Source organism: Pelmatolapia mariae, linkage group LG18 (genome assembly GCF_036321145.2).
Source record: "Pelmatolapia mariae isolate MD_Pm_ZW linkage group LG18, Pm_UMD_F_2, whole genome shotgun sequence".
Lineage (NCBI taxonomy): Eukaryota > Metazoa > Chordata > Actinopteri > Cichliformes > Cichlidae > Pelmatolapia > Pelmatolapia mariae.
Genome location: NC_086243.1, coordinates 36,663,660 through 36,683,248, shown reverse-complemented (window position 1 = coordinate 36,683,248; position 19,589 = coordinate 36,663,660).

The window sequence follows — 19,589 nt, the reverse complement described above, 5'->3', positions numbered from 1 at the left end:
CCATACCTGCTTCATGCCCTGGAGGATGGGACTGTGGCCCCCCACACCCTCTAGCAGATCATTACATTAAGGAACCTTTTAAATACAAGCGCGCTCATGCTCACAGGTGTACACACAGGTGATCACACACACAAACTACACCCTTTTTGGCTCCTACCTCAAAGCACACTGTGCGCTGTCGATCTTACGTGCTGCACAACAATGTTTAATATTAAGTATTTAGTGTTATATTCCCATATATCATTGTGATATTGTTTATTCTATTACTCTCGTTTTCTTCTGCTTGTTTTCTTTTTTCTTTCTCAACAGGTGATCCAGGTGATCGATATATGTATTTTTTGTCTCCTTATTTTGTTGGTTTTTGTTTTTTGCCCTTTATCCCCGTCCCTCTTCTCCGCTGTTTTTTTTTTTGTTTTGTTTTGTTTTGTTTTTTCCCCCCTCTTTCTTTCTCCCTTTTCTTTTCCCCTGTCCCGTATCTAGCAAGTAAAAAAAATAAAATAAAATAAAATAAAATAAACAATAAAAGGTAAATCAAATGGACCATTACGGCAAGGCTGGGATGGTCCATTTGGTAAAGTAAATCCGTTGGGCATCTTTCTTCGCCTTTAGACAATAATTCTGATGGCAAAAGAACCAAACGGGACAGGTTTAAAAAAGAAAAAAAAAAAAGAAAAAAAAGAAAAAAAAAGAATGCCAAAAACACACATAAGAAATGAATTAACAACAAACCTGTTGCCTTATGCAAGAGCCATCCTCCACAAAGATATTCCATTTTTTGGAAAGGTTTCTTCCAGAAGTCTAGAAATCTTAGTTAAAAACACAGTTAAGCAGAATGGAACACTAAATGGACTGTGGCATATGATTCAGGCTAAATGCGTCTGCCAATGACTATACTGACTATACAAACTTACCTCTGCATGGTCACCATCTTCTGGAAGAGACACTGTTTGTCGCCCCATGCCAGCTTGTAGGAGTTCAAGCTCCTCAGCTGGCAAAGGTGTGTAGGATGTGTTTTTTGACAGCAAATAAAAACTGAGGCCTGTGGTCTTACTGCCTGCCTTAACAAGCTGCTTAGTACATGTTAAACATCTCTTTTTACCACGGCTCAAGTTTGATTTGAAATATCCTGGAAATGATCTGTGGGATGAAAATGCATGAGTTTAAAAAATGCAGTGTTGCATAACATAAGGGTTATTGTTTAATAAAGTTATTAAATATGACATCAGTCCTTAATAGCACATTTTAATTTAAAAATCAATGTTGATAAATCGATAAACCAAATAACTTTAACAGAAAAGATTGCAAAAAGTTTAGAAAAAAAAACACACAAAAAAAGCAAAAACCTTGTCATCTCTTGCTGGATAGTCAGATTTCTAGGCTCCGGCTGCCCACTCTCTGTTGGCCTCCCTGAAGGATTTGTGGATATGTTGTTAAGCAGCAAAGACACCAGATTTCTTACTGCTGACTCAACTGCACCATTACCCTAAAAAACATGGTTAGGATACACTGCCTCAGTAAGACAACTACGCTGGTAATTACCCATTAGGCTAGCTTAAACTCTACAGCTGCATCTGTAACTACAATTTCACAGCATATTAAACAGAAAGGACAGCAAATTACTAAATTCACACACAAAAAAAAAAAAAATTTAAACTCACCTGATACTGTGGTGTAGTATTATTGGAGCCATAGTTTGATTCTGCCATCTCTTCTTTGGCTGCAGAGTAAATCAAAAATCCCTCTATCTGCAAGAAGCGAGGCTGAGTGGACAGTGTTTCCGGTGTCTGGAAGGCAGCAGCTAGCGAGTTGATTGGAGACCGTAAGAGCCAATCAGAATTTTTGAAACCAAGTCTGTGATTGGTTGGTTTTGTGCAGTGTTGGGGAGTAACGGAATACATGTACCGCCGTTACGTATTTAGAATACAAAATATGAGTAACTGTATTCCGTTACAGTTACCGTTTAAAAAGGTGGTATTCAGAATACAGTTACTTTGTTGAAATAAATGGATTACACGGCGGTACTTTCCTGTTTCATATTATCGCGAGTCAAGACTGTTTGGGTTTGTTTGACAGATGTTACGGTTGCCATGGTTACAGGGTGACGCTCTCTCTCTGCTTGTTTCCTGGGTGAGAGAGCGCTTTTTTGTTGTTGTTGTTGTGCTAAGCTAAAAGGCAGAATGCTACAGGCATGGCCCTAAAGAATGTAGCCTCATGGGCAGTGTAGTCCGTGCTGCAGCGAGAATGGACTACCATACACGTTATGTGTCTGTGAGCGAGGGAGGGAGAGAAAGGAAAAGTCCGAGCTGTCACGGAGCAAAAACGGGAGCTGGAAGCATGTAAATATAATAATAACCACTGCAGCCAAGAAGAGTGCCTGACGAGTCCATTTGTAAGTAAGCTATTAAGACTCAACTGTACACTGTGTTCGTGTTTTCCTCCGGAAAAAATAAGTTCTGTTGGAGCAGCCTTTCAACGCCTCTCTCTGTCTCTCGCTAGCAAAGTTGACCCAGACAACAAAGTAAAGCTAGTTTTCAGCTACCAGCCCGACACGAACCCGACGTATTAGTCAGAGGTCCCTTTACTACGGTTCGGAGCCGCGGACCTTCAGTAACAGTAATAAATCACAGCAATAGTACATTCACGTAGTTGTAAACAGCATGATAATATATTAAGTAATCCAAAGTATTCAGAATATGTTACTCTCATTGAGTAACGTAACGGAATACGTTACAGAATACATTTTGGGGCATGTATTCGGTATTCTGTAATGGAATACATTTTAAAAGTAACCTTCCCAACACTGGTTTTGTGGCACACTTATAACGGTGTACAGAGAGTTGAGCGCACGCAGCAGAGAATGTTGTGAGCACGAGCAACACATTGCAAGCAAGCGCAAATGAAAAAACTGAGCGAGAGGGGCTGCTATTGTGTGTGTATATGGATAAGCGCAAACACTGAAATACATTTTTTGCACGCAGCAATGAATTTTGTTCACTCAAATTCAGCTTTTGTACTCTCAAAATAAATTTCTCCTCAAAATGCAACACTTGCACCTGCAATTTTTTTTTTACGTGCACTCAAATGTTTTTTACGTGCGCTCAGAATAGTGGCACTGAAATAACGCCATACTCCATTCTTATTTTCCTCGATCTGAGTGCTGCTTTCGACACTATATCTCACTCCATCCTCCTCAGTAGGCTAGCCTCCATCGGTCTCTCTCATACTCCACTAGCCTGGTTTTAATCATACCTGTCTGATCGCACTCAGTTCATTCAACTCAAATCCTTCACTTCTCAGCGCTGTCCTCTGAGCACTGGTGTGCCCCAGGGATCTGTCCTGGGGCCCCTTCTTTTCATTATCTACCTTCTACCGCTTGGACACATTTTCCGTAAATACAACATCCAGTTTCACTGTTATGCCGATGACACCCAGCTTTATCTGTCCACTAAACCTGATTCTGCTCTCCCCCCATCCTCCCTCACCCTCTGCTTAGCCGAACTAAATTCATGGTTCTCTTCCAATTTTCTCAAACTCAATAGTAATAAATCCGAGCTCCTCTTGGTCGGCACTAAATCAACATTATCCAGGACCAACAGTTTCTCTGTTACTATCAATAACTCGCCGGTTTTCATTTCTTCCTTTGTGAAAAGTCTGGTTGTCATCCTCAACAGTACTCTATCTTTACATTCACATATTGATAATGTCACTCGGTCTGCATATTTTCAATTGCGCAACATTAATCGTCTCCGTCCTTTTCTCACTCCACATGCCGCTGCCATTCTTGTTCACAGCCTTGTTACTTCACTGGTCACTTCTTTTTGGTCTTACTGTAAAATCCATCCACAAGCTCCAACATGTCCAGAACTCTGCTGCTCGTATCATCACCAGGACCCCTTCTGTCCACCACATCACTCCTGTCCTGCAGCAGCTTCATTGGCTCCCGGTCAAATATCGTATCAATTTCAAAATACTCTTGTACACATTTAAGGCTATTCATCATCTCTCTCCTCCATATCTCTCTGATCTGATTCAGATCACCGCCCCATCTCGGTGTCTCAGATCTTCTTCTTACTTCTTCTTCGTGTAAACTGCTTGCTTTTATTATTCTGCTGTGTACAGTGTCCTTGAGTGTTCTGAAACGGGCTTTCAAAATAAAATGTATTATTATTATTATTATTATTATTATTATTAAAATGCAGTGGTATGGTTTCTCTCATCTGTACATGCTGCAGTTGAACCCACAGCAAAGATGATCACTGTCACCTGTTTCTGTCCTGGGTCTCTGTACTTTTTATCTACTTCATTTAGAAAAGAACATTTGTGAAATGAATCACTTACTGATCATCGTTCAGAAATCTGAAAATGTTTTTGTGTTTCCTAAAAAGGTCATTTTTTAAAACTGGAAATCAAAAGCCGACATAAACACAAAGTAATTGTCATGTGAGACAGGCAGGATGTGGACCCAAATGCAGGATTCAAACACCAAAGGCAAACTTAAGGCTGCAGCTTTATTGATGGGAGGATTGTCCAAGAACATAAACTCAAAAAAACCAAACTGAAACCCTGAACATTAAAACTAGGAACAGAACTGAGAAACAAGAACTAAAACACTAGGACACGAGAAAACGTGGAACTAAAACTGAAACACTGTGGCTGTGGCTCAGGTGGTAGAGCAGCTACTGATCGGAAGATTGGTGGTTCAATTCTTGGCTTCCCCAGTCTGCATGCCTATTATCCTTGAGCAAGATACTAACCCCCAAGTTACCCTCCGATGCATTCATTGGAGTGTGAATGTGTGTGAATGTAGTTTAGTTTGCACTTGTGTTGAGAAGTGCTTGTATGAGTGGGTGCAAATGGGTGAATGAGGCATGTTGTATACAGTGCTTTGAGTACTCCAGGGGAGTAGAAAAGTGCTATATAAGAATCAGTCCATTTACCAAACACAAGGAGACTTACACACATGAGGCAGTACGATGCCACAAAGGGCAAAAGATATCACAGGGCTTAAATCGTGGCTCAAGAGTTGGGAGTTCGCCTTGTAATCGGAAGGTTGCCCGGCTTGGACAGTCTTGGTCGTTGTGTCCTTGGGCAAGACACTTCACCCGTTGCCTACTGGTGGTGGTCAGAGGGCCCGGTGGCGCCAGTGTCCGGCAGCCTCGCCTCTGTCAGTGCGCCCCGGGGTGGCTGTGGCTACAATCACCAGTGTGTGAATGTGTGTGTGAATGGGTGAATGACTGGATATGTAAAGCGCTATATAAATACAGGCCATTTATCATTACAAGAGAGTAATGAGGGAAACACAGCTGGAACTAATCTGATATAACGACACAGGAATAAAACCTGAATGCACTAAAAACAGGACACGGGACTATCAAAATAAAACAGGAAACACACAGACACAAACTGCTGCAGCGACTGGGGAGACAGGAAGAAACACAGAGAGAAGATTAGACTCAGAGGGAGGGAGAACTATAAGAGCCAGAAACTAAACAGAAATTAATCGATCTAATAAGAATGCTACGTCCAGATTAACTAAAGGAGGATTCAGTTAATCAGTTGATCCAGTCCTAACTATATGCTTTATCAAAAAATATACCTTAATATAAGTGAAGCATTTAAATAAACTGCAAAGTAACTTAAAGTAAATTAATTATTTCCTGTTGGATCACACACCAGCAAACTGACCAAAGAGCCACAAAGTAAAACAGATGTTGTGTCCAAAAGTGTCAGTTGTAACTGGGACTGCTGCTGCACCACAACAATCCTGCATGTCGTGTCCACAGACATGACGTCTCTCAGGTTTGTGTTTTAAGATCCAATCAAATAAGATGATGCTTCATTTGAACAAACAGTTGTGAACAAAAATCCTTCCCAACATACACAAACTATTCTGAGATGTTTCTTGAATTCAGGACTTCTTACACATTTTTCTCCAAATGTCTCAAGTTGCAGACTTTTTAACTGTGTGAGTATCACCGACTCTCTGACTCTGTCTACATCGTTAATGTGACTTCTGCTTGTGTGACGTGTCACACGGCTCCCTTAAATCATTTTGGTTATAAAGTGTGTTAACCACAGGAGGAGGAGTGACTGAGAGCAGAGAGGAGGAGGAGAGATTCAGGGAGGAGCTGTGCTGTTACTGAACTATAGAAGAGAGAAAAACCTCCACATTCAACAGAGTTCAACACAAAACAAACTTTATGTTCCTCAACATGCTGTCATTACATCACTGTGTGTTTCCTCTGATTCTTCTCACTCTCACAGGTATGCTCACCTACACAGGAAACTATGTTCAATTCAAATGATTCATTAATGTCAATTATTTATTGAAAAACCTTCTCTGTTCCTTCAGGTGTCACATGTGATCAACTCACTCCAGTCAAAGATGAAGAGTCCAGTTTAGAGGACAGCACAGTTACTCTGACCTGCACGTACACCAAAGGTGCTGCTGATTATTTCTTCTGGTATCGACAACATCCAGGAAAAACACCACAGCTGCTGATCTCTCATTTGGAGTCGGGAGAAATAGTAACACCTCCCAGCAGCTCCAGACTCTCTGTTGGAGTCAGAAAGGAAGAAACAAAAATGGATCTTCAGATCTCCTCTGCTGCAGTGACAGACTCTGCTGTGTACTACTGTGCTGTGAGGCCCACAGTGACAGGAAACACCAAAACTCTGTACAAAAACCTTTGGAGCAAAGACAACAGAATACTCCACAGCATGCACTAGAGGGAGCCACACACTGTTAAACCTCTGATTCTTGTGTCATTGGACTGATGACAAAGACAACAGAGAATTGAAGCAGTAAAGATCAGAGACAGAGACAGAGCTGCTGTGGAAGCACAAAACTATTTGATTGGCTCAGCTATTAAACTGGCCCCGCCCACTGAACCTGAGCTCATCCAATGACATTATTTGTTGGTCATTGTGCTGCAGTGGAAGAACATTGTTCATGTGCTGTCTGTCTGGCTTTAATAACTCCAAAGACATGTTGCTGCACCTCTTTTTGCTTCTATCTCACATTATAGGTGAGTTTAAGAACAGGGATTAAAGTTTAGTTGAAGCTGCTGCATTAAGCAGATATACAGACTGCATTTCACTACTTTTCTTCTTTCTTTTTCCAGGACTAACAGCTGGAGACTCAATCACTCCTCAACAAACTGAAGTCACTGAAACAGAAGGAGAATCTGTCACACTCAGATGTAGCTATGAGACAAGTTACAGTGTTGCTGTGCTTTACTGGTACAGACATCATTCTGACCTTCAGGCTCCTCAGTTTATACTCTGGAAACAAGGAAAAGGAGGGACAGCTGAATATATTCCTGATAATCGATATCAGTCCACAACATCAGATACAACAACTACTCTGACCATAACAGCACTAACCCTGGCAGACACAGCTCTCTACTACTGTGCTCTAGAAACACAGTGATACAAAGTGTAGAAGAGGCTGTACAAAAACCTGAACACAGATATCTGACTACTCTTCAAAGAGGAGGGAAGTGGTATTCAAAGCACAGCTTCATATCAGATGGATTCTGCTAATTCCTGTTTTATCAGAGTCACTGTGGTTACAGCTGCTAATGAAACACTGTGGGAGGATTCACATAAGCAGCCAATCCACATCAACCACAAACCAACTGTAGGAACGTTCAGACACAATAAAAACTGTCAAACATCAAAAGTTGCTCATTTACACTAAAACAAACATAACTAAACTCAACATTTATAGTCCAGCATTTAATTATTATAAAAAACACAACATTTTTCATGTTTTTGCTTTGCTGAGTTTGACTTCTCGTGTGGATTTTTACGTGACTCAATATTATTCTGCAAACTTGGAACATTTTCCTGCAGGTTTTACAGTCATAAGACTTTTCAGCTGCCTGCATTCTCATGTTTTTCACATTATTATTAGACATAAACTTTTCCCCACACATTTTACAAGGATATGGCTTCTCTCCTGTGTACATTCTCATGTCCTGCCACATATTACTATGTGAATGTTTTCCCTCACATTTTACAGTCATGCAGATGCTCACCTGTGTGTGTTCTCATGTGCTGCAACAAATTACAGCTACATGTGAAAATTTTCCCACACATTTTGCAGTGATATGGCTTCTCTCCAGTGTGAGCTCTTGTTCTGATAGTCAAAGAAGAACGACAGTTCAGAGTACCCAGCCTTCTTAGAGTCACTGGGTGGGGTGCTTGAGGGTGCTTCATCTGGTGACTCCGCTATCCTACTGGGAGACTTTAATCCTTATGTGGACAACAAAAAAAGAGTTGGCGGGCTCTGATTGGGAGAAACAGCCTGCCTGATTTGATTTGGTGTTTTGTTATTGGACTTTGCTCACAGCAAACACCATGTTATAATTTAAAGATGTGCACAAATGCACGTGGCATTAGGACACCCTTGAATCCCACTGACACGTCTTCTGTAGAAGAAGCAGATTCTCTGAATGAGGGGGACGACTCGTCTATCAGTAGGGATGAGATCAGTGAGGCAATTAAACAACTGCTTGGTGGCCAGGCCCCTGGGATGGATGAGGTTCCTGAAGGGCCTCAGTGTTGTAGACCTGTCTCGGTTGATCTGCATCTACTACGTTACATGGAGATCTGGGGCAGTGCCTCTGACAGATAGACTGGGGTGGTGGTTTCATCTTTGATCCACGTTTCAGAAATGGCAATAAAGGTTTTGTCAACTGATTGAAAGATTCCTTTATATTATTGAAACTGGCAGACAGGCTTCTGCTATTAAAATGGATTATTGATCATTTATTTTTCGTGTTGATGGTGTGACTAAACTGTTCATCAGTGAAGTAGCAGCAGTTGTTGCTGATGTAGTAGAAGAACCTTTTTTTCTGGGTCTATATCTTTGTCCAAGTCCAGAACATTATGGTCTGTGTGCTGAAATGTTCTCAGTCCCAGTTTATCATAAACAGAATTCCACTGAATTATATTTTTGTTGTTGCCGGATGAAGATGAAGTTCTTTCAGGCTGAGCCATGTGGTGTGTTGTGTGTCACGTCACATTCGTTTTCATACCTCCAGTGTAAGATGAACATCAGTATTTGTCCAGGTTCTAAATGTTTCTGATGAGCAACACTTTGGCTTGTTCTGGTGTTCCATTGAGTTTAATGAATCCTTTACAGTTTGTGCTCCATGTATTTAGAATTTGTCTCTGTTTCTTAGTAACGTGCTTTCCTGGTGAGTCAGCGTTTTGTTTTGTTAGATGTTCATTAATGAAGAATGAATGAAATCTCCCGGATCACCTGTTGAGAGAAAAATAAGAGAACACAAGCGATAAAAGAGAGCAGCATAATAAACACAACACCATCACATGAATCCAGCTAAGTGTAAATAACAGTAAATGTTGTGCAGCACGCAGGACTGACAGCGCGCAATGTGCTGCCCTCTGGAACCCACTAAGGCAAGTGGGTCGAGGTCCATCCAGACCGGGGTCCACGGCAGCAGCACCGCTTCCTCAGCAAGCCCCACAGGACCCGGGGCAGCCCCACCCGACTCCACTGCAGAAGAAACTGTTCAGTCATCTCCCAGACTACACAAGACAACAGACACCCAGGTTAAGTTTATTCTCCACCTCTCCTATGTCTCACCCCACCTGCAGAGGGAACTTTTTTGTCATTGTCATTTTTTGGGGTGAAGGGTGGCAAGCCTCAATGTTGTTATAGTCCAGTTCAGCACCCTAGTTTGTCAGGGTCGGATGGTTACCCTACCGGTCGACCTGCCTGTGTGTGTATATGTGCGTGTTTTCCTCTCTCTTGCTCTGTTTCCCTCCGTGGCGGTTGTGTACGGAGGTTGCATGGCAATGGGAGACCTCTGACCGGAGCTGCCTCACCTGCAATCGATTCATCGCCAGCTGCTGCCAATCATCCGCCATCTTAGGCAGGACTATTTAATGGTGTGGCTGAGCGACAGACAGCGCTGGAGTATTGCACTTTGCCTATAACTGAGACGGAGGAGATTCACGAGCACAAGGAGACACTTGGAAGAGGAACGGATCTGAAGACACAACTAAGCACTATTTGCACATTTGAACTATTGTCAGCCCTTGTTTCACTGTAAATAAATGCACTGCTTGCATCCAGAGCTCTGCGCCTGGGTCCACTCTATCTCTCTACAGTGACAAAGTTGTGCCAATTAACCCAGTATCTATGGCTTTTAAAGATTTCCTATCAGCCCCCCAGTCAATTCCCACTAAAGACTCCATTATATTTAACACTTTCTTTCATTTATCTATTATTTTCTGAATATGTACAGTCCATGTCACCTTTCATCAAACCACAACCCCAAATTATTTTACCCTTTCCAACTCTTGTCCATAATTTGATCTTGATTTCATCTCCAACTCTTTTCCGTCTAAAAAACATTATTTTAGTCTCATTAACGTAGAATTTAAACCCCCATTGATACGACCACTGCTCCACCTCTGTAATTGCTCCCTGTACCTTCTTTACCATTAATTCCACATTTCTTCTTCTTGCCCACATTGCAAAAATCTGCAAAAAGCAAGAACCCCATCCCACCCTCTATGTTCTTAAACACATCATTTATCAGCAATGAAAACAATAATGGGCTAACTATGCTGCCTTGTGGCGTTCCATTTTTTATTGACAAACTTCCCAAATCAATCCTGAATCCATCTGAACATTCAACCATTTAAACCCATCTCCTTAATTTTAATTAACAGACCTTCTCTCCACATCACATCACATGTTTTTTCTACATCAAAAAGACCACCATTACACTCTCCTTGTTCCTTATTTCATATTCTGAACACACACTGGATCCATTGCACCTCTCCCTCTTCTAAAGCCACTCTGGTACTTATTCAAATATCCTTTATTTTCTACATAGTACACTCGTCTGTCATTTCTCATTCTCTCCATTATTCTGCAGATGTTGGATGTTAAAGCTATTGGTCTGTAGTTTCCTGGCTTTGTATCATCCGTCCCTGGTTTATGTATCGGTATAATCACTGCCTCCTTCCAGCTTTGTGGAAACGTCCCTCCCTCACAAACTCTACTATGTAACTCTAATAAAACATCTTTAGTCGATTCTGTCAGGTGACTTATCGTTGGATATCAAACCTGATCTTTCCCTGGTGCTGAAAGGTTGGATTACCTAAGTGAGCGCTTCAGTTCTGTCTTTGTAAACAGCATATTCAATGAATCATTTGTGCCGTCTACTTGCTGCAGTATCCCCCTATTCTCTGCAGGTGTGATTTCTCTTCCCTTTGACCTTCACTAAGTCTTCACTTGAACTTTGAATTTGAACAAAAGTTTTTGCGTCATATCTTCTCTTCATCTTTCACTGCTATAACTAAATGCAGACACAGATTCTCTTTATCTCTCACAGGCTGTCAGTGATCTTCAGTCTGTTTCTGACTTTGTTTCTGCTCACAGTCAGAGGGAGCTGACATATTTAACATGAACACAGATCATGAAGTTACAGAGTTATTCTGTCTGTTCTGACTTAAAGTTGTTGATGATCAAAGATGAATGGATCTTCAGATGTGCTCTGCTGCAGTGAGAGACTCTGCTGTGAGGCCCACAGTGACAGCAAACCCACAGTGTCTGTACAAAACACAGAGGGCGACATCATCCAGTAGGCGGTGCTCTCCTTCTGCACTGTGTTCAACCATTGTGTCAATAATAAGTGCTGCTGTGAAGAGAACAATTCTCAGACTGAATGTTGAACATCAGCTAGTTTCTCCTGTTGATTTAAACCTTGTTGTACAGATGGAACATTGGCTGTGGATTATTTTTGCTGCTCTTTTCTTTGGTAAGATACAAACATCAACATGTTTCCTCTGCACACGATTCACAACAAGGACAGAAAGAGGAGATTTCATCATTTTACACTGTGGAACTTTTCAATAACTTCAATCATGTTTATTGATCCATCTCTTCCTCTGCATGTTCTGTTCTTCCTCAGAGTGTAAAGGAGAAGACAAAGTGATCCAGGAACAAGGAGATGTCATTGGTGCTGAAGGAGACACAGTTACACTTGGATGTAGATTTGAAACAACAGACAATTTCCCCAGATTGTTCTGGTACAAACAAGAAGTGAACAGTTACCCAAAGTATATGCTGAAATGTTTCTCAGAAACAACAGAAAAATCTGAAGAGTTCAACAACGACAGATTTGATGCTAAAATCAACAAAACAGAAAAATCAGTTCCTCTGAAGATCCAGAAGCTTCAGCTGTCTGACTCTGCTGTGTACTACTGTGCTCTGCAGCCCACAGTGACAGGAAACACCAAAACTCTGTACAAAAACCTTTGGAGCAAAGACAACAGAATACTCCACAACATCCACTAGAGGGAGCCACACACTGTTAAACCTCTGATTCTTGTGTCATTGGACTGATGACAAAGACAACAGAGAAACGTGACTGTCCAGTTCTGGGACCAGGAGTTGCAGTTTTAACAGTCTTCCACACCAGCTCATTATTTTTGTTTTTGATAATTTTTTTTATTTTTAAAACATATTTTTTTCCAACATTTAAAACAAAACAAACCCCAAACAAACAAAAACAAACAACCATGCACTTCACAAACACCACAGGTACCAAAAGCTGGAGTTGATTAGAGTTTACAAATCTGGGTCCAGTTTAGTCCAAGAAGGGGTTCCAGACACTCCCAAGAGAATCTTTTGAGTCTTTGCTGAACTTTTTCATTAGTATTATGGACATCATGTCTGTTACCCACAACTGAAAGGAAGGAGGAGTGGGGGACTTCCATTGCCTCAGGATTAGCCTCCTGGCAGCAATCAAACCTACTTCCAATGGCCGCTGCACTTTAAACGGGAGCAGCTCTGACGTCAGAGAACATCCAAAAATGACAACTTCAGGTTCAGGCTGTACAGGTTTCATATATGCCTTGGAATACCAGTCAAATATTTTAGACCAAAAGCCTGTTAATGAGGGAGAAGACCAAAAGCCATGGTACAACGTACCTTCTGCCAGTCTACACCTGTCACACATTGGGGAGATAGAAGGATAAATGTTGTGCAGTCTGAGCTTAGAATAGTGTAACCGGTGGAGGATTTTAATTGAATTAACTGGTGTCTAATGTTCAGGGAGCAAGAATGGATTTTAGACAGACACTTACTCCACATAGATTCAGGCACCTTCATCCCCCATTTATTCTCCCAAGCCTGCCTAATCCCAGCTGTATGCACTACAACAGAAGTACCAAATAACTGTACAATTTTTGTGATATGATGTCTGGAATCAGGTCTTGAGTATTTTGTAGATGCCATGTTCTGACGGTAGAGTTGCAAAATCTTTAAACTTGGACTGGATGTAATGCCTGACCTGCAGATATCTATATAAATGTGAATGCGGCAGATTATGTTTCCCTTTTACTTGACTAAAAGAAGAAAATTTATTATCAATATACAAATCCTTAATAGACACTAAACACTTTTCTCTCCAGTCATGAGAATTCTTATCTTGCCTAGGAGACATAACATCATGATTAAAACATATCTGTAGAGATGTGTCTGGCGGTTCCAAAAATCTTCTACTCTGATTCAAGATTCTAATGGTTTGTTTTAATTTTTTTTTTTTTTTGGCCTGTCCCGTTTGGCTCTTTTGCCATCAGAATTATTGTCTAAAGGCGAAGAAAGATGCCCAACGGATTTACTTTACCAAATGGACCATCCCAGCCTTGCCGCAATGGTCTATTTGATTCACCTTTTATTGTTTATTTTATTTTATTTTCACTTGCTGAATACGGGACAGACTTGACTGAGGGAAAGAAAGGGGAGAAAGAAAGAGGGAAAGAAAAACAGCTGAGAAGAGGGACGGGGAAAAAGGGCAAAAAACAAAAACCAACAAAATAAGCAGACAAAAAATACATATATCGATCACCTGGATCACCTGTTGAGAAAGAAAAAAGAAAACAAGCAGAAGAAAACGAGAGTAATAGAATAAACAACATCACGATGATATATGGGAATATGACAGTAAATACTAAATATTAAACATTATTGTGCAGCACGTAAGATCGACAGCGCACAGTGTGCTTTGAGGTAGGAGCCAAAAAGGGTGTAGTTTGTGTGTGTGATCACCTGTGTGTACACCTGTGAGCATGAGCGCGCTTGTATTTAAAAGGTTCCTTAATGTAATGATCTGCTAGAGGGTGTGGGGGGCCACAGTCCCATCCTCCAGGGCATGAAGCAGGTATGGAGGAGATCAAAACTCCAGACATCCAGAGGCCCCCAGATCACAAGAGACCAAGGAAGACCAACAGAGGGGCAGCCGCGCCACTATCCCAGAAAGAGCTGAGGAGAGTCCCAGATGAGGGGTCACTCAGCAGCCACGGAGCAGAAGCCAGGGGGGGTTGCAGTGACGTGCCCGTGAGCTCCGCCGGCAGCCAGCTGTGCCTGAGTGACTGAGCCCCAGGCCGAGAGGCCGAGGGCACCCCATCCCCGAAGTGGCCCGAGCGAGCCCCAGGCTCCAGGCCCCGATAAGCAGCCACCAAGGAGTGAGCCGGTGTGTACCTGGACGCCCATCCCCGGACACAAAGAACCCCCAACACACCGATGTCTGAGGGCGTCCGCCACTGGCAGGGGAAGTGGTGGGGGAAGATAGGCCTCCAAACCTTGGAGGGCCTGAGATGTCCCCAGAGAGGTGGCGTCTGATACCCAACCTGACATATAGACACAGACATACAGGCACACACAGATACAGACATCCATTCCCACCCTCATGCTCTCATAGGCAATTACTCCACACTCAACCAACGTGGAGACAGACATAAAGAGACACTGTACACACAATCACACTCCCCAAGGGTACTCTAAGAACCGGGTCTAGGTATCCTTGCCCCTGGAGGGGGAAACTGCACCCAGACTTCACTTGCATACCCACCACGGAAGCAGTGGAGACTGTCAGAAAACGACTACAAGAAGACAGCTCCTTGGAAGACAGGACCAACTTCACACCCGATCAGATCTGCACACTGTTAGACCTCTGCCTTACCACAACATACTTCAAATACAACAAAGGCTTCTACAGACAAAAACATGGCTGTGCCATGGGCTCCCCCGTGTCACCGATTGTAGCCAACCTTTACATGGAGGAAGTAGAAAGGAAGGCTCTTGGCTCTTTCAAAGGAAGAGTACCCAGCCACTGGTACAGATATGTAGATGACACCTGGGTCAAAATCAAGACACAAGAAGTGGAATCCTTCACTGCGCACATTAACGCCGTGGATAAAAACATCAAGTTCACCAGGGAAGACACAAAGGATAACTGTTTGCCTTTCCTGGACTGCGCCGTGCACATTGAAGAGAATGGTGGTTTACGACACCAACTGTCTGCCATCAATAATCCAGTTTTGAGTTCCCTCCCCAGACGCCTTAATGCCCACTCACATCTTGGGCCATCTGACCTCAGGAATTCACATGACAAGGTGGGGCCAGGTTTCACAATGAGCACACCCGAAACCCTGGCTGATTAGGTCCCACACCCACTTTCACACCTTGGCTCATGTGATTAGAGGATCACCAGGGGGTCCTTTGTCCCTCTTTGGGGGGATACTCCCACTTGGTTTAAATCTGAGACTCTCGGCCATTTGACCTTAGAACTGAAGAAGCTTCTCGGATGAGAGGTGAAACGTCTTCAAGCAACTTAAAGAAGTCCAGACGCTTTTCTTTGCAAACTCCTTTGACGACCCAGGTGGTGTTACCCTTTTCCCTGTGGTGGGGAGAAGCAGACCGCCCCGACTCCGCAGCAGCAGGGAGGCCCCACATTCCAGACCCCAGTCGGACGGCCAACTCCTCCTCCTAGCCCCCCCCGCTCCAGCAGGCCGCAGAGAACGGGGGTGTGAGAAGACTCCAAACCTCCCTCCACCCGCTCATATGTAGTGTTGATGCATGTGTGTTCTAAGGTGCATTTAAAACCCAGGAGGGCATGGAGCTACCTGCCAGAGAGCAGCAGGTAAGCACATAGCCCCTCCTGCTAGCCCTCAATGTCTACGTGTATTTAAAATTGAGAGGTGGGCAACGACGCCAGAGGTGAGGTGTACACCCTGATGGTAATTTGGAGTCAGCTGGAGATGGGGAGGGAAGGAAGGGAGGGGCAAGTGACCCCTCCCTGGGGCCAGCTCCCCCGCTGACCCCAGTAGGCACCCCCATACTCTGCAACCCGCCAGGGAAAGAGGGCCCAGGCCCATCCGGACCGGGGCCCAGTGCAGCAGCGCCGCCCGGCCCCACAGAGCCCGGGACAGCCCACCTGACCCCACCACAGAGAAAACTGCACCCACCCCATCATCCACTCATCTTCCAGACTACACAAGACAATAGACGCCCAGGCTGAGATCTTCCTCCACCTCTCCTATATCTCCCCCTCCTGCAGAGAGAATTCCTGAAGAGAGGAAAGCTCCTGCAAGATGTGACAACCTCCCCCACCAGTTGAAGAGCCCCCCCAGGTGGCTCGATGCACTGGCGGCACCCTGCGCCAGGGCTGGGCCCCCATACACCCACCTGCCCACAACCCCGGCAACACACCAACCAGGACCCGAGCCCCTGAGGCCCGGCCAGGGAGACGGAGCGCCCCCACAACCACACGCCCGTCCCGGACCCACCCAGGGGCAGCCAGGCTACCAGGTCAGTAACCCACGTCCGTCAGCACAGACCCTCCCCTAGCCCCGCTGCACGCAGCCACGAGGAAACCGTCACCTAAGAGCCAACAGAGCCCTTAATTGGCCATGACCGCTACCCTGGGTTGAGCCCCCCAAGGAAGATGCTCCTGGGGAACCCCCCGACGCCCTAAGCCTGTCCCTACCCCCACACCAATCACAACAGTGAAGGTGGGACCAAACTATGACCCCCCACCCCCACTAGGTGATGGAGCTGATCAAAGGAGCCCAGAGCAATTGATCTGATGTGGTGGCAGAGGCTGTATCAAGACTAATGTAATCTAATAGATAATTTCTATATTGGTTAGAATTAAGATTATTTTTATTTTTCCAGTTCATGAGGACTGTTTTCTTGGCTATGCATAGAGCAGTGAAAACCATATGGGCTATATTCTTTTCTGTAGTGACATTATCTAAGCTGCCCAACAAACACACTAAAGGGGAAGTTGGAATGTTACATTTCAGACACTTCGATAAGTCTTCACATATCTCGCGCCAAAACTGCTGAACTGGTGGACAGAACCAAAGAGCGTGGATATAATTGTCCGGTGAATTGGTTTGGCAGTGTGAGCAGTTGTTGGTAGACGTAAAGCCCATCTTGAACATCCGATGACCTGTATAGTGCACTCTATGTAGTATTTTGTATTGAATTAATTGAAGACTGGGATTTCTAATTAGATGAAAGGTTTTTAAGCAAATCTGAGACCAGAAGTTTTGGTCTAAGTTAACTGATAAATCCGCTTCCCATTTTGCAATAGGAAGTGATATTGATTCATCTGTTTTAGAAAGCATTCTGTATATTTTGGATAGTAATTTGGGGGTTTTAAGAGTAAGAAATTGAACCACACTTGGTGGTGTTTGTAGTTCAACTTGACCTGGTTTAAATTTCTTTTTTACTATGGATTTATTTTGTTGATATTCTAAAAAAATTTTCTTGTTGATCCCATATTGTGTAACTAGTCTGTCAAATGAAATAAATTCTGTTCCTTCTAGTATATGTTCTAAATATTTGATTCCTTTACCCCTCCAATCTGAAAAGTTTATCATATTATTGTTTTGTAATATGTCAGGGTTGTTCCAGATAGGTGTACGTTTGCATGGGATTAATGAAGACTCTGTCAACTTCAGAAACTCCCACCATGCTGTCAGAGAAGAGCTGATGTTGACGCTTTTGAAGCATTCATGTCGTTGGATGTTTGAGCTGATAAATGGTAGGTCTGAAATCTCTAGATTATTGCAAAGTGCTTGTTCTACATCTAGCCAAGGTTCATCTAAGAGGGTATGTTTTAGCCATCCTGAGATAAACTGAAGCCTGTTGGCTAAGAAGTAGTGCTGAAAGTTAGGTAGGTCTAATCCTCCTTTATCCTTGGTCTTTTGTAGTGTTTTTAAGCTTATACGTGGGGGTTTATTTTTCCAAAGGAATTTGGACATATATGAATCTAGAGATCTGAACCAATCTTGTGGCGGTTTAGTTGAGATCATTGAGAATAAATAATTTATTTTTGGTAAGACCATCATTTTTATAGCGGCAACCCTTCCCATGAGTGATATGGGTAGACATTTCCACCTAGCCAGATCACCTTCTACTTTCTTTAAAAGTGGGATATGGTTTAATTTAGTTAGATCTGCAGGCTTGGGAGAAACAATAATACCTAAATATTTTATATTTCCCGATTGCAGTGGAGTAGAAGAGGAATTATGGAAGGAGCAATTAATCGGATGGACTGTAGATTTTGACCAGTTAATTGAGTAATCTGATATTCTTGCAAAAGAGTTTATCAATTCAATCACCCCAGAGATATTGGTTTGTGAATTTTGGAGAAAGAGTAACACATCATCCGCATAAAGGCTGATTTTATGTCCCACGTTCTTGCGTTTTATGCCCTTATTTACTGAATTCTGTCTAATTGCTGCTGCTAGTGGTTCAATAAAAATTGCAAACAGTGAAGGGGAGAGTGGGCATCCCTGCCTGGTGCCCCTCAGGAGACAGCTGGAGGATGTTTGGTCATTTGTTCTGACACAAGCTGTTGGGGAATTATATAATATTTTTAACCAGTTGATGAAAGAAGATCCAAAACCAAATTTGTGTAAAGTTGCAAACAGAAATTTCCAGTTAACTCTGTCAAATGCTTTTTCTGCATCTAAAGAAAATATTGTAGTTTCAAGGTTTTTACTGTATGAGTAGTCTATCAAATTAAGTAATCTACGTGTATTTGTTGATGAGTGCCTACCTTTTATGAAACCAGTTTGGTCAGGATGAATTAAGAGGGGGGTTATTTTCTCTAGTCTCTTCGAGAGAGCTTTGCAGATTATTTTAAGGTCTACATTTATAAGGGATATTGGACGATAGCTTGAGGGATATACAGGGTCTTTGCCTGGTTTTAGCAGGAGATTAATGTTTGCAGAATTCATATTTGATGGAAGTCTGCCATTTTCTTTGATTTCCAACAACGTTCTGTAAAAAACTGGTGCTATATCGTCCAGAATTCTTTGTAGAATTCTGCAGGAAAGTCGTCTGGACCTGGAGCCTTATTATTAGGCATACTTATCAGGGCTTCCTGGAGTTCACCTCAGGAAGCTCTCATCACAGCTTTCCCTGCTTCCCATAGAACAGATGCTGATGTTCCGGGAGTGTCATTATAGTCTAAACATGAAGTCCACTCTTTTTTAAAACATTTAATAAAGTCTTCATCTTTAAGCAGTGATGTATTAAATCTCCAGTTTTTACTTGGCGTAGTATTATTCTTGTGCATTAGTGCTAAAGATACAGGAGCATGATCGCTGACAGCTATAGGGTGAATCTCAGTGTCTGAAATGTCCCTCAGCAGTGAGCTGCTGACCAAAAAATAATCCAGACGAGAGTAGGAGTCATGAACATGTGAGAAGAAAGAATATTCCTTACTGGTGGGGTGAAGGGA